Here is a 13,031-nt window from a genome sequence, read left to right on the forward strand (position 1 = left end):
TCAGTCTTCTGAGGAAGCTTGGTGTTTACTTTTCTTTCTCTGACTTCAAAGTGAGAGAATGTATGTGACAATCCTGCTGAGTAACCATGGGAGAGGAGGTGTAGAATGCTTTTTTCTATCAAACAACAAGAAGAAATGAACTGTGCTAATGTTACAGACTATATGAGAATTAGTACAAATGAAGCACATTTTATGTGCAATTCTGAAGTGTGGTGGAAACAAATATTTGAATTGGATCAAAACACATCAATACAATAGGTGATGACATTTGCACACATTATCGATTGTGCACAGTAAGACCATGTTTCGGTGCAAGTGTACTGGTCATTTCAATTGAAAATGTGTTGTCTGTAATGGCAGTGCACTACCACACCATACATAGTCCACACTATGACACTCCACTCCACTCCATGTCCTTCCACTCCACACCATGCCACTCCATTCTATGACACTTCACGACATGCCACTTCACTCTACACCCCTCTACTCTAAGACACTCTACGTCACTCCATGCCATGCCACTTGACTTCACACCACTCCAATCTATGCCACTCAGTCTATGACACATCACACCACTCCATTCTGTGCCCCTCCACTCCACACCACTTACCCCACACCAATCTACTCCACTCTAACCCAATTTACCCCACTCCAATGTACCCCGCTCCACCCCACTCCAATCTATCCCAGCCTACCTCTATCCAACTCCACTCCTATCTGCCCCACTTCACTACAGTCTACCCTACTATAATCCACCCAATCTACTCCACTCTGCACTAGTTTACCCCCTCCATTCCAATCTACTCCTCTCTACTACAATCTACTTCACTACAATCTACCCCAGTCCACGCATTCCACTCCAATCTAACTCACTGCACTCCCCTCCTGTTCAATCTATCCCACGACACCCTAATCTACACTACTCCACACCATTATACCCCGATTTAATCTACTCCACTCTATCCCACCCCATCCCAATCTACCCCACACCACTCCAATCTACCACACTCCCCCATCTACCCTACTCTACTCTAATCTGCCCCTATCTACGCCCTCGAAACTACCCCAATCTACCCTCACTGCATTCCAATCTACCCTATTATAATGCACCCAGTCTACCCCACTCCACTCTTACCCAATCTAGCCCACTCCACTCCATTTTACTCCAATATATCCCTCTCTACTCTACCGCAATCTACCCCTATCTACCAACTCCAGTCTACCACAATTTTACCCACTCCACCCCAATCTACCCCAATCCACCCCAATTCAATCTACCTCACTCCAATCTACCCCATTCTACACCAATCTACCCACTCCACTGCAATCTACCCCAATCCACCCCACTCCATTCTACCCCACTCTACCTCCACTCCACTATACCCCAATCTATCCCACTCCCTCTATCCCAATCTACCCCACTCTAATCTATCTCACCCCACCCCACTTCACGCCACTAACTTTTAGCAATGCTGAACTGCAGCCATACTAGTGTACAACGTGGCTTAAACACACAAAGCCTGTAGCTCTCGCATAGGTGTGACCTATTGGTTTTGCCAATGCTTGTTTATTGCGCTACACACAGTTTACTCACGCTCAGCTCTGTGATCTGCATGGTACACATTCTTTGCAGTAGGCAAATTAACCCTCCATGCTACTCTACAATGAGCCAAAACTGCTCCCAGGGAACACTCCAATCTCTCTTCAGCAGGAACATTAATCACCTTAGTCAGCTTGACATTTTTAATGTTGCCGGAAAACTGCTGCACCCAAAAGGAACACTGCTGCGGGTGCTTTTAGGTTTAGATCTGTTTTATTGTCACATTGGCATTCAAGTTAACAGTATATAGCAGGAGATTACTGTCTCCAATTTGCAGAGAAGCAGGTGCTTTTAAACCCATAAGCTATTTTTAAACACAGTGGGGCATATCAGCAAGGCGAGGCGATAGAATTATCGCCGCTTTTGCGGCCGTTTTCGGCCGAAAAGCGGCGATAATTTTATCGCCTAATTTGCAAGCTCACGCTAACGTTAGCGTAGGAATTCCTAACGCCCAGCTTTGCATCTCTAATGAGATGCAAAGTGGGCGTTCCTGACCTGACATGACAGGAGAAATGTCGCTAAGCGACATTTCTCCTATCATTAAGCCCCACGCTATGAAGCATAGCGGCAGGAAAAGTAGCGATAACCCCTGTTATCGCTACTTTCCTTACGCCTGCTTCATGACTGACTTAGCCATGATATCCTATGGAAGGTGGATATCATGGCTAAGTTTGTGGGGCTCTATCAACAAGCTAACGTGAGATTATCGCTGGGTTTCCAGCGATAATCTCATGTTAGGCAGTTAGCGTGAGGATTTTTATCGCTATTGAGATAAGCGTTGCTAATAGCACGCTATCTCAGCGATAAAAATCCACGCTAGCCGGCGATAATTATCCTAGCGCTAAGTGCGCTCAGCGATAATTATCGCCGGTTGTTGCTGATATGCCCCAGTGTCTCCCCGAGGTCAGCGCCTAGTGCAGCTGCACCAGTCGCACTGCAATGAAGCCTGCCTCAGAGTGTCTCAGAGCAACTGTCAGGTAAATAGCAAGTATCCAGCTCACTGAAGCCATCCCTTTACCACTTCTGCACTATTCATGTGTTCTCCCTGAATAAATAAAAGCATTTACATTCCCGTCCCCGCTCGCCGCCATCATGTGATTCCGCGAAAATCACTTACTTCGCCTGTACCTCAAAAAGGAAGCAATGTGCATGTAGTCTCGTTCTGTTGTAAAGCGCTTCGATGCCTCTGAGCCCAGTTTGTAATAAAAATAATAGAAGTCTCACGGCCCCTCACCACGTTCTGCAGGGAACCCGATAATTTTGCATTACGTCTCTGGCGTGACCGTTTACCAGCCCTGGGCACAATGGTTTGTGCATTTCTGACATTTAAAGTTGGAAAGCTCGTCACCACCGAACATCCCCCCGCCCTCCCTTTTGCAATCCTACTTTTAGCATAACAAGAGGAACACAATATTATTGTGTATGGAAATGAATGGCACAGACAGGGAAACCCCGAAGCAGTCCGCTGTCAGCTGTACACCCCTTTCATCTGTTTTTCACACCCGAAGCAGGAAATCCGTTAAGAGCGTTCCTTGAACAATCTTCAGTGGGCGTGTCCCCGCCAACCGGGGGTGACCTGGACGTCCATCAAAGTAGCAAGCAGCGCGCCACCAGGATCACAGAACGCAATAAAGCATTGCTACATGCCGTGGGGGCCGGCCCCATCTTGCTCCTCCCTGATCGCTGCCATACACCGCTGTGTACAGCTAGTTTACACCCAGAGCGGTGCCAGACACAGGGGAGCGCAGGATGGCGTCCGTCCAAGCTCTGTTGCCTGATTATTGTTTAGGGTTTTGGTTAGCAAAAACTACAGCGTAGTGGAGGCTGTTGAACTTTCAAATAGGTGCGGCGTAAATGACTGCCCCTGGTGACCATAGCTAGCTACCTAAAAGTCCATTAGGTGGTTTGGGGGTTCTCCCCTTCCCTAAAATTTTTAGCAACGAAAGTAGATGCCAACCAATGTCATGTTTATGGCATTTTCTCATATTATCTAACACCCCAAAGGGAGAAACAACCTTTACAACGCAGTCATTACATCGCAGTACTTTTACAACGCAGTCATTACCACGCAACATCCTTTACATCACATTCCATTACAATGCATATCATTACAACGCATGTCACTACAACGCAATATAAGGTAAGTAATGGGGAATAGTAATTTTTCCCCCTCCCCTATCCAACACTTACCCTACTGTTGCACTCACTGGAGTGGGAATAGTAATGTTTACCCCTACACTATCCAACACCCTAGTGTTGCACTCACTGGAGTGGGAATAGTCATTTTTACCCCTACACTAGCCAACACTTACCCTACTGTTGCCCTAAAAGTAATATGCGTTGTAATGGTATGCGTTGTAATGGTATGCGTTGTAATGGAATGCGTTGTGAATGTAATTTCTAAAAATGCGTTGTGATGGTATGCGATGTAAAATCATGCATTGTAATGGATGTTGCGATGTAAAAACTGCATTGTAAAGGCATGCGTTGTAAATGTTTGCGTTGTATCGTCATACATTCCTCCAAAAGTTTAATAGGTTGATCTGAGGTAGAACCATGGAAACAGACTAAAAGCTCAGACTCTGTAACAGCAGAAACTTTTGGGCTTATTTATGGGATTTTGGAAAAGCGCAGCCCAACAAAGCACCTTACCTACATGCCCTACGCTAAAGTGAATGGGCAGAAATGCACCGATTTAAGCAATACGGTGCATTCCTGTCCTTTCTGCCTGCGCTGGTGCCGTTTCAGCAGCCTAGCCTCAACGTAGGCACCCTTGCACCATGCTGCAATTGTGCATAACTTGCATGCAGGATTGTTTTTAGGCATGAAGCGGGACCCTCCTGCACAAAAACAATCCTTAGAGAGGGTTTCCTCTTTCTATGTTTGCTGCATAATGCAGCACGCATAGAAAGAGGATAAAACAAGAAATAATAAACATATTTCTCCTCGTTACGCCTCACCTCGGGAGGCCTACGGATTTGACACTTCCCCTGGTTTACATCTGTTTGTAAATCTGGGGCAGCGTTAAAATCTATGGGTGTTTCATGGAAAAACCCACTGCAACGCCCATGGAATGCCTCCTGGGCGCAGATTAAGACATCACAGCGTTTTGCACTGCGCCACCTTACTCATGATTTCTATTGCCACTCGAAGCCACGCAGGGTGGCTTTGTGTGGCTTCATAAATTGAAATGAGAACCCAGCGTCACGCATGTAGCACTTTACGTTGTGCAAAAGTGATGCAGGGCTCTCATAACTAAGCCCCTATGTAACTATGTACTTCACTGGCTTTATCCACCAGAAACTACTACTAATGGGTAATTCAATTTCTAGGAGAGGACAATGCCTGTATTACAGCCTTTTGATGTACCTGTGTTTCGTCAGTAGTGACTGACTGAGCTTTGACAGCGCACAAAGAGATCAGATGGAGAATATTACAAACTACATCCAGAGCATGCCCTGTGCAGACAGGACCACAATGTTTGCCTAATTTACAAAATACAGATGCACAGTGGCATAGGCCACCTATGGCTCTAATTCACAGTGGCATAGTCAGGCAACCGTGGGCTCTGATGTACAGTGGCATAGTCAGGCCACCTTGGGCTCTAATGCACAGTGGCATAGTCAGGCCACCGTGGGCTCTGAGGTACAGTGGCATAGTCAGGCCACCTTGGGCTCTAATGCACAGTGGCATAGTCAGGCCACCGTGGGCGCTTAGGTACAGTGGCATAGTCAGGCCACCGTGGGTGCTGAGGTACAGTGGCATAGTCAGGCCACCTTGGGCTCTAATGCACAGTGGCATAGTCACAGTGGCATAGTCAGGCCACCTTGGGCTCTAATGCACAGTGGCATAGTCAGGCAACCTTGGGCTCTAATGCACAGTGGCATAGTCAGGCCACCGTGGGCTCTGAGGTACAGTGGCATAGTCAGGCCACCTTGGGCTCTAATGCAGTGGCATAGTCAGGCCACCTTGGGCTCTAATGCACAGTGGCATAGTCAGGCCACCGTGGGCTCTGAGGTACAGTGTCATAGTCAGGCTACCTTGGGCTCTGATGTACAGTGGCATAGTCTGGCCACCTTTGGCTCTAATACACAGTGGCATAGTCAGGCCACCGTGGGCTCTGAAGTACAGTGGCATAGTCAGGCCACCTTGGGCTCTAATGCACAGTGGCATAGTCAGGCCACCGTGGGCTCTGAGGTACAGTGGCATACTCAAGCCACCTTGGGCTCTAATGCACAGTGGCATAGTCAGGCCACCTTGGGCTCTAATGCACAGTGGCATAGTCAGGCCACCGTGGGCTCTGATGTACAGTGGCATAGTCAGGCCACTTTTGGCTCTAATACACAGTGGCGTAGTCAAGCCACCGTGGGCTCTGAGGTACAGTGGCATACTCAGGCCACCTTGGTCTCTAATGCACAGTGGCATAGTCAGGCCACCTTGGGCACTAATGCACAGTGGCATAGTCAGGCCACCGTGGGCTCTGAGGTACAGTGGCATAGTCAGGCCACCTTGGGCTCTAATGCACAGTGGCATAGTCAAGCCACCGTGGGCTCTGATGTACAGTGGCATAGTCAGGCCACTTTTGGCTCTAATACACAGTGGCATAGTCAGGCCACCGTGGGCTCTGAGGTACAGTGGCATAGTCAGGCCACTTTTGGCTCTAATACACAGTGGCGTAGTCAGGCCACCGTGGGCTCTGATGTACAGTGGCATAGTCAGGCCACTTGTGGCTTTAATACACAGTGGCATAGTCAGGCCACCGTGGGCTCTGAGGTACAGTGGCATAGTCAGGCCACCTTGGGCTCTAATGCACAGTGGCATAGTCAAGCCACCGTGGGCTCTGATGTACAGTGGCATAGTCAGGCCACTTTTGGCTCTAATACACAGTGGCATAGTCAGGCCACCGTGGGCTCTGAGGTACAGTGGCATAGTCAGGCCAATTTTGGCTCTAATACACAGTGGCGTAGTCAGGCCACCGTGGGCTCTGATGTACAGTGGCATAGTCAGGCCACTTGTGGCTCTAATACACAGTGGCATAGTCAGGCCACCGTGGGCTCTGAGGTACAGTGGCATACTCAGGCCACCTTGGCCTCTAATGCACAGTGGCATAGTCAGGCCACCTTGGGCTCTAATGCACAGTGGCATAGTCAGGCCACCGTGGGCTCTGAGGTACAGTGGCATAGTCAAGCCACCTTTGGTTCTAATGCACAGTGGCATAGTCAAGCCACCGTTGGCTCTGATGTACAGTGGCATAGTCAGGCCACCTTGGGCTCTAATGCACAGTGGCATAGTCAGGCCACCGTGGGCTCTGATGTACAGTGGCATAGTCAGGCCACTTTTGGCTCTAATACACAGTGGCGTAGTCAGGCCACCGTGGGCTCTGAGGTACAGTGGCATACTCAGGCCACCTTGGTCTCTAATGCACAGTGGCATAGTCAGGCCACCTTGGGCTCTAATGCACAGTGGCATAGTCAGGCCACCGTGGGCTCTGAGGTACAGTGGCATAGTCAGGCCACCTTGGGCTCTAATGCACAGTGGCATAGTCAAGCCACCGTGGGCTCTGATGTACAGTGGCATAGTCAGGCCACTTTGGGCTCTAATACACAGTGGCATAGTCAGGCCACTGTGGGCTCTGAGGTACAATGGCATACTCAGGCCACCTTGGGCTCTAATACACAGTGGCATAGTCAGGCCACTTTAGGCCCTAATGCAACAAGCCCCGAGTTGGCTGTGAAAACAGCGAATAATTGGATGAAGTGGTCCCCTCACACTACAGGGCCCCAGTGCAACTGCACCTGTTGCACTAATGTAGCTATTGCAGCTGCAATCCTGATGAAAAATTAGAGCGCACACATTTAATCGCAAGTGTTAGCAGCTCCTCTGTTTCACAGTATTTTCTTTGCATTCTGGTTTGTGTGGTGGTGATTTCACGAATATATAAACAGGATTATCACCAAAGAAAAAGCAGCCAGTCGCGTGGAATCAGAAAACCTGAAACCTCTGTGAATGCTGTAGTCCGATTATTATGACCAATTTAGTAGACGCTTTTTTAACAGTCTTTTATTATATGGCCTGGCTTATTTCACTAGTTTAACAGATAAATTCAATAATTGCAGGCTCCTGTCCTTGCCATCCACTGCGTCGAAGACATTCAACCCCAGAGCCTTTCAAACTGCACACATGCATGCATGTAAACATAAATCCACTCCCAGACATGCATACAAGACAGTCACACTGACAGACAAATACACACGGACACAAACGCTCAATACATAGTCAAACTGCTACCGTAAAACATACCTGGGACAGGCTTCTTCGGCATGAGCGGCAAGATCACGGTCTCTGAACTGTGTAGCTTCGGCAAGCAGCTCATCAGAGCCAGGGCCGATGGCTTCTACCCAATCAGAAGCCGTGATAGGGTTAGAGGTAAACTCAATTTCTCTTTTCTGACTTCTGATAGGTTATAAAGACACATAATTGACAAGCCCTGAACAGGGGCGGTTCCTCTGTTGGAGCGGAGGAGGTTCACCCCACTTAGATGCCCCTTGATGAAAAATAAAAGAGTAATTCCTCATGACCATTGTATTTTTCATCCTGACATCCTCCCGTCCTGAACGAGTGGCAGGAAGGGGTGGGGCCACTGCTGAATGACATCGGCAGGGACTGGGTGAAGGGTGGGTTTGATGTGCACTTTTCAAAGTGCGCATGTCTTTTTGGCCTGCTGTCTTGCGACAGCCAGCCTGACATGCACTCTTTGAAACCTCTAACCCAGCTATCTTAAGACAGCTGGGTTATAGCAACTGCAGGCCTCCATAACGCTGTGGAGCGCTGAGACAGGCCTCGCCCTCCGATAAGGGCGCTGCTCTCATGCTGGTGAGAGCAGCACCCTGATTGGTCAAGGGAGCTTACTGGTGGCTGGGCTGCAGGGCGATGAGTTCTGGAGCAGGAGGTTCTGTTGTCATGTAAGTTGAAAAGAACATATATTTTAAATCTATATTTGTGCGTACACCCGTTTATTTTATTTGTAAAAATTTTATTTGAGCGCGCGCCAGCCCCACCTTCCCGTTGATGCCAGCTACCCCTGGGCCTGAAGCTCCATTATCTGACATGCTGCAGTGCGTGAGGCTGGCGCAGCATGTCAGATATGGATTGCGACCGCATGAGGTTGGGCTTTAATAGCCCCTGCCTGACACATTCACAATGCAACTATTGGAGTCCTCTTCTGCAACTAAGTGGACATTACAGGTTTGATATGTAAATAAACAATCTGAGATTATTTGTTTTCATGTAAAAGCTATAACATCTAGAGCAATTACCTGCAGAGCGAGACAGTGGGTTGACGCCCTGGTGCCCACCATGGAGGAGCCGCTAATAGGTCTGCCCCACTTTTCTCGCCAGTGAAGTTTAGATAAGTTTTCAATTTTTATCCTCCTCAGAGGTTGTAAAGTTTCCTGGACCCGTCCAAAGCTTTTTCCCACACTGTGAGATAATTTTCATTGCAAAACGAGATAATTTCTGTTTAATCAAACCCAGCTGAGATGAAAAATACATTGAAATTTTATTTGCAGAGTTTTTTTTTAACAGAATGGCGTGGAGCAGAAGGCCATCAATTGTTTCTGTGACGAATATCTCATTTTGTTTTGTGAGTGCTGGATATTGGTGTGCAAAATTTCCGCCAATGGCGATTGATCGTCACACATGAGTGGTAAATTGAAAATGTTTGCAACATTCACAAATGTTTGATGTTTTTCATAGAACTTTGCAAGATCAGCAAATCCCACAACACTTTAAATATCACCCACCTCCAGTTTAGATGGATTTATTGACATCACCAGCATATATGCAGATCCCCATACTGCCGTCACTCCAAACAGCAGCAATGCAGGAGGCCACAGGACGATGCCAAGGAGGGTGTTTTTGAAGAGTTGGAATGAAGGTGGCATGGTCCTCAAAGCAAACACAAGGAGATGATGGACGGAGCACTGAAACCTTTTGGACACTCGCCCCCAGTCACTATCATATCTGGGTTGAATCCATCATCATTCTTTAGCACACTTCGCCACCCCAGTTCAGACCCAGCCATATGCAAATCAGTCTTGACCCTGTGCCTCATGGGGAACAGTCCAGCCCGAACTGCCAAGCCAGGTCTTCCCTGAACAAGAAACAATCATTTTGGGACCGGTTTCAGGGTAACACCCTTCATCTGCTAAGCTTGATTGAATCCAGTGGCAAAGTGAGCAAGGGGCCCAAGTCTGGGCATACACTGCCAACTTTGGGCAAATAAAGCAAACACAAGTAGATGATGGATGGAGTGCTGAAACTTTTCAGACACTCACCCCCCTGTCACTATTAGATCCGGATTGAGTCTTTCATCATTCTTTAGCTCAATTCAACACCCCAGTTCAGACCCAGCCATATACAAATCAGTCTTGACCCTGTTCTCATAGGAACAGTTCACCCCAAACTGCCAAGCCAGGTCTTCCCTGGACCGGAAACAAGCATCCCAGGACCGGTTTCAGGGTAACTCCCCTCATCAGCCAGGCTAGCTTGAATCCAATGGCAAAGTGAACAATGGACCCACTTCTTGGCATACCCGGCCAATTTAGGGAGAACAAAGCAAAGCCAAGGAGATGATGGGCAGAGGGACCTCAAAGCCATGTCCTTTTATGGAGAAAAGGCAACATTTGAATCCAGCCACCATGAGCTTTTGGGACATCCAGATTCTCCAAGAGAATGTGCCCATGTGTTTGGAGGAGAGAGATCTCCGGCTCCAGGCAGGGCTCAGACACATAGCAGCACTTGAACCTGTGGCAGGTTATCAGCATATTCTACCTTCTCATTGGAGTCAATGAACCCTCTGTGTGGATTGGTGTAGCCTACATTTATATCATCAGTTCTGGAAGTGCACTAGCTGTTCCTTGGCAGAAGAGAGAGTCAACAAAATGTAATAGAAGAGGGTTTGGTGATTTAGTGTTTGAAAATGTGCCCTCCTGCTTCACAAATTCGAGACAAAACCAGATGATGCTCATTGCACTGACTGTTGATGAAGAAGTGCATTACGAAAAGAGAAAGGCAACAGGCCTTTTTTGTTTATGCACCTTGGCTCTAGAGACATCCCTGTATCCATCAGGCCTGCACCAACCCTGATCCATTTTAGAAAAGAGCTTAAGAAGAAGGTCCCTGAACAGAACACCAAATCACAATGATGTGTCAGTCACTCCACTCCCAGGACCACTCAGCAGCTGCATCCTTGCCTTTGACCCGCTGTAGTGCTCCACCTCCATTTGATTAGTTTTGCGCTATACAAATGCCACATTTTTATACATACAGAAAGGGAAACCATCGGGATATGAGTTTCAATTAAAGCAGGGCAGGTTTGCAAACCCCAGGCTGCTTTGTTTAACAGAAAGTTATGTCACAGAACGCCTCTTACAGTTGAGAACTTTTTAAAGTTCTTCTTCACCAAGACTAGATAGGGGTGTGCACATTTTTGTAATTTACTTTTGCATAATTATGTAAAATTCAGCAAAAAATACGACAAATTACACTAAGAGAAAATTCAGCATCTACTACTATATTTTAGTGTGACATGTGTTCTTGTGTCCATGCATGCAAGTACACATTTTGCACTAAAAAAACATTGCAAAAAATACAAGTGTCACGACATTTGTTCGCATTCGGGTCATTTGTGCTGTTCCCATAGAATTAGGCAAAAAGTTTGGTGTGAACATAGCATAACTAAACCACATAGCATAATGGTGTTATTTTGTGTAACAAGATTAGTGCACAATTCATGAAATTATGCAGCATTAGGCCGGTGTATGAAAGTTTCGCCTGGGGTTACTCATCAACCAGTACAAGCCCCTATTAGACCGTTACAGAAAGGGACAGAATGAGCGAACATTAATTATAGCTAAAACTAGTGAGGTTCCATTTATCCGACCTCTTTTTTTCGTTTGCATATCAATTCTCTATTAAAGATTTTCCCCAAAACTACATAAACAATGATTAACATTCAAATATCTTCATATAAAAAATGTGAAGGATGCATTAGGAGGTATGAGTTAAATAAAACAAAACAAAAGAAAAACAAATAATATCAGTACCAAAGTTTCATACATAAATAATTGAGTGACGTAACAAAGTAAAGATGTATTATTACAGAAAATAAAGAATTATATGCACTAAAAATGTAAAAAAAAAAAAAAAAAAGCACTTGTAAGCCCCATAACAAGCAATGTATAAAATATAAGCAAATTCATCATGAACCAAGAAAAAGACCTCATGTATGGTTGAAGTGAACCAAATTGTCAGTTAATTTATAAATAATTTTCTCAAAGTTAACCACATCAAACAAATCTTCAAGCCATGAGTGAAGCGTCAGAATGATATTGGTCCTCCAAAACCGTAGAATATTAATTTTTGCTCAGCTGATAGCAGTAAAAAACCATTTAGAGGCCTGAGCGGACATAGGCAGAAATTCTAAAGTATTATGTAAAATTGAGATATGTTTTGTGAGAGAGACAGTAATAGATGAATGTGTCTGCTAATAATCTTTGATCTGAAGCCAGAACGTGCGAATATTAGGGCACTCCCACTGTATACGAACAATATCACAGTCCGGAGTACCACAGCGCCAACTGAGGGAACAGGGCTTAGTTTAGCTGAATGTAGCTCAGCTGGATGCCAATGCCAATGATGCAGTATTTTGAAGTCATTACATTGAAGGCTAGAATCCTTAAGCCCTTTGTTATACTGTTCCAATATAGTGTCCCGCTCTTTGTCCGTAAATTGCATAGTCAAACGTGTGGACCACCATGATCTTATATTACGGGAAGTTTCAATAGAGAATGAAGAGTCGCTTAGAATGGCATAAAGACACCCTCAAAATGTTCTTGAGATGATTGGCTTCTAAGCGCTGATATTGACATATACCAGAATGAATTGCCATCAACAGTGAGGACTGAGCAGCCCCTGCTTCACTCCAGGAAGAAGATACAAAGGTTTCTATTTCAAATCACAGCTGTTTCTGTACATATCCAGTGCTCCTAACGATCCGTGCACGCTACACTGTACGTGCTTCCAAAGACCATAAGTAGCATCGAATAAAATTACACCTGCTTTTGTAGTGTGGTTCCTCCTGCACTTGCCCTTTCTTTTGCACCAGGTGTTTTCTTTAGAGAAACCACTTTTTTGTATTGAAGTACACCAACATCTTTACAGTATTAATAACTAAATGCGGTTTCTTATCAGATACTTTGTTATGGTAAAGGTGACTGTGTTTAAGATCAGGGCCTGACTGGGAACCCAAAGCAGCCCCGGTAATATTCTCAGACCAGCCCCTGATGAAGAGCTACCCGTCCCCCGCTGCTTTTGTTACTGGGGGCTGATATTGCAGCACTGCTGCACAAAAGGCCCCTAATACCAAAAC

Source organism: Triturus cristatus, chromosome 1_2 (genome assembly GCF_964204655.1).
Source record: "Triturus cristatus chromosome 1_2, aTriCri1.1, whole genome shotgun sequence".
NCBI lineage: Eukaryota > Metazoa > Chordata > Amphibia > Caudata > Salamandridae > Triturus > Triturus cristatus.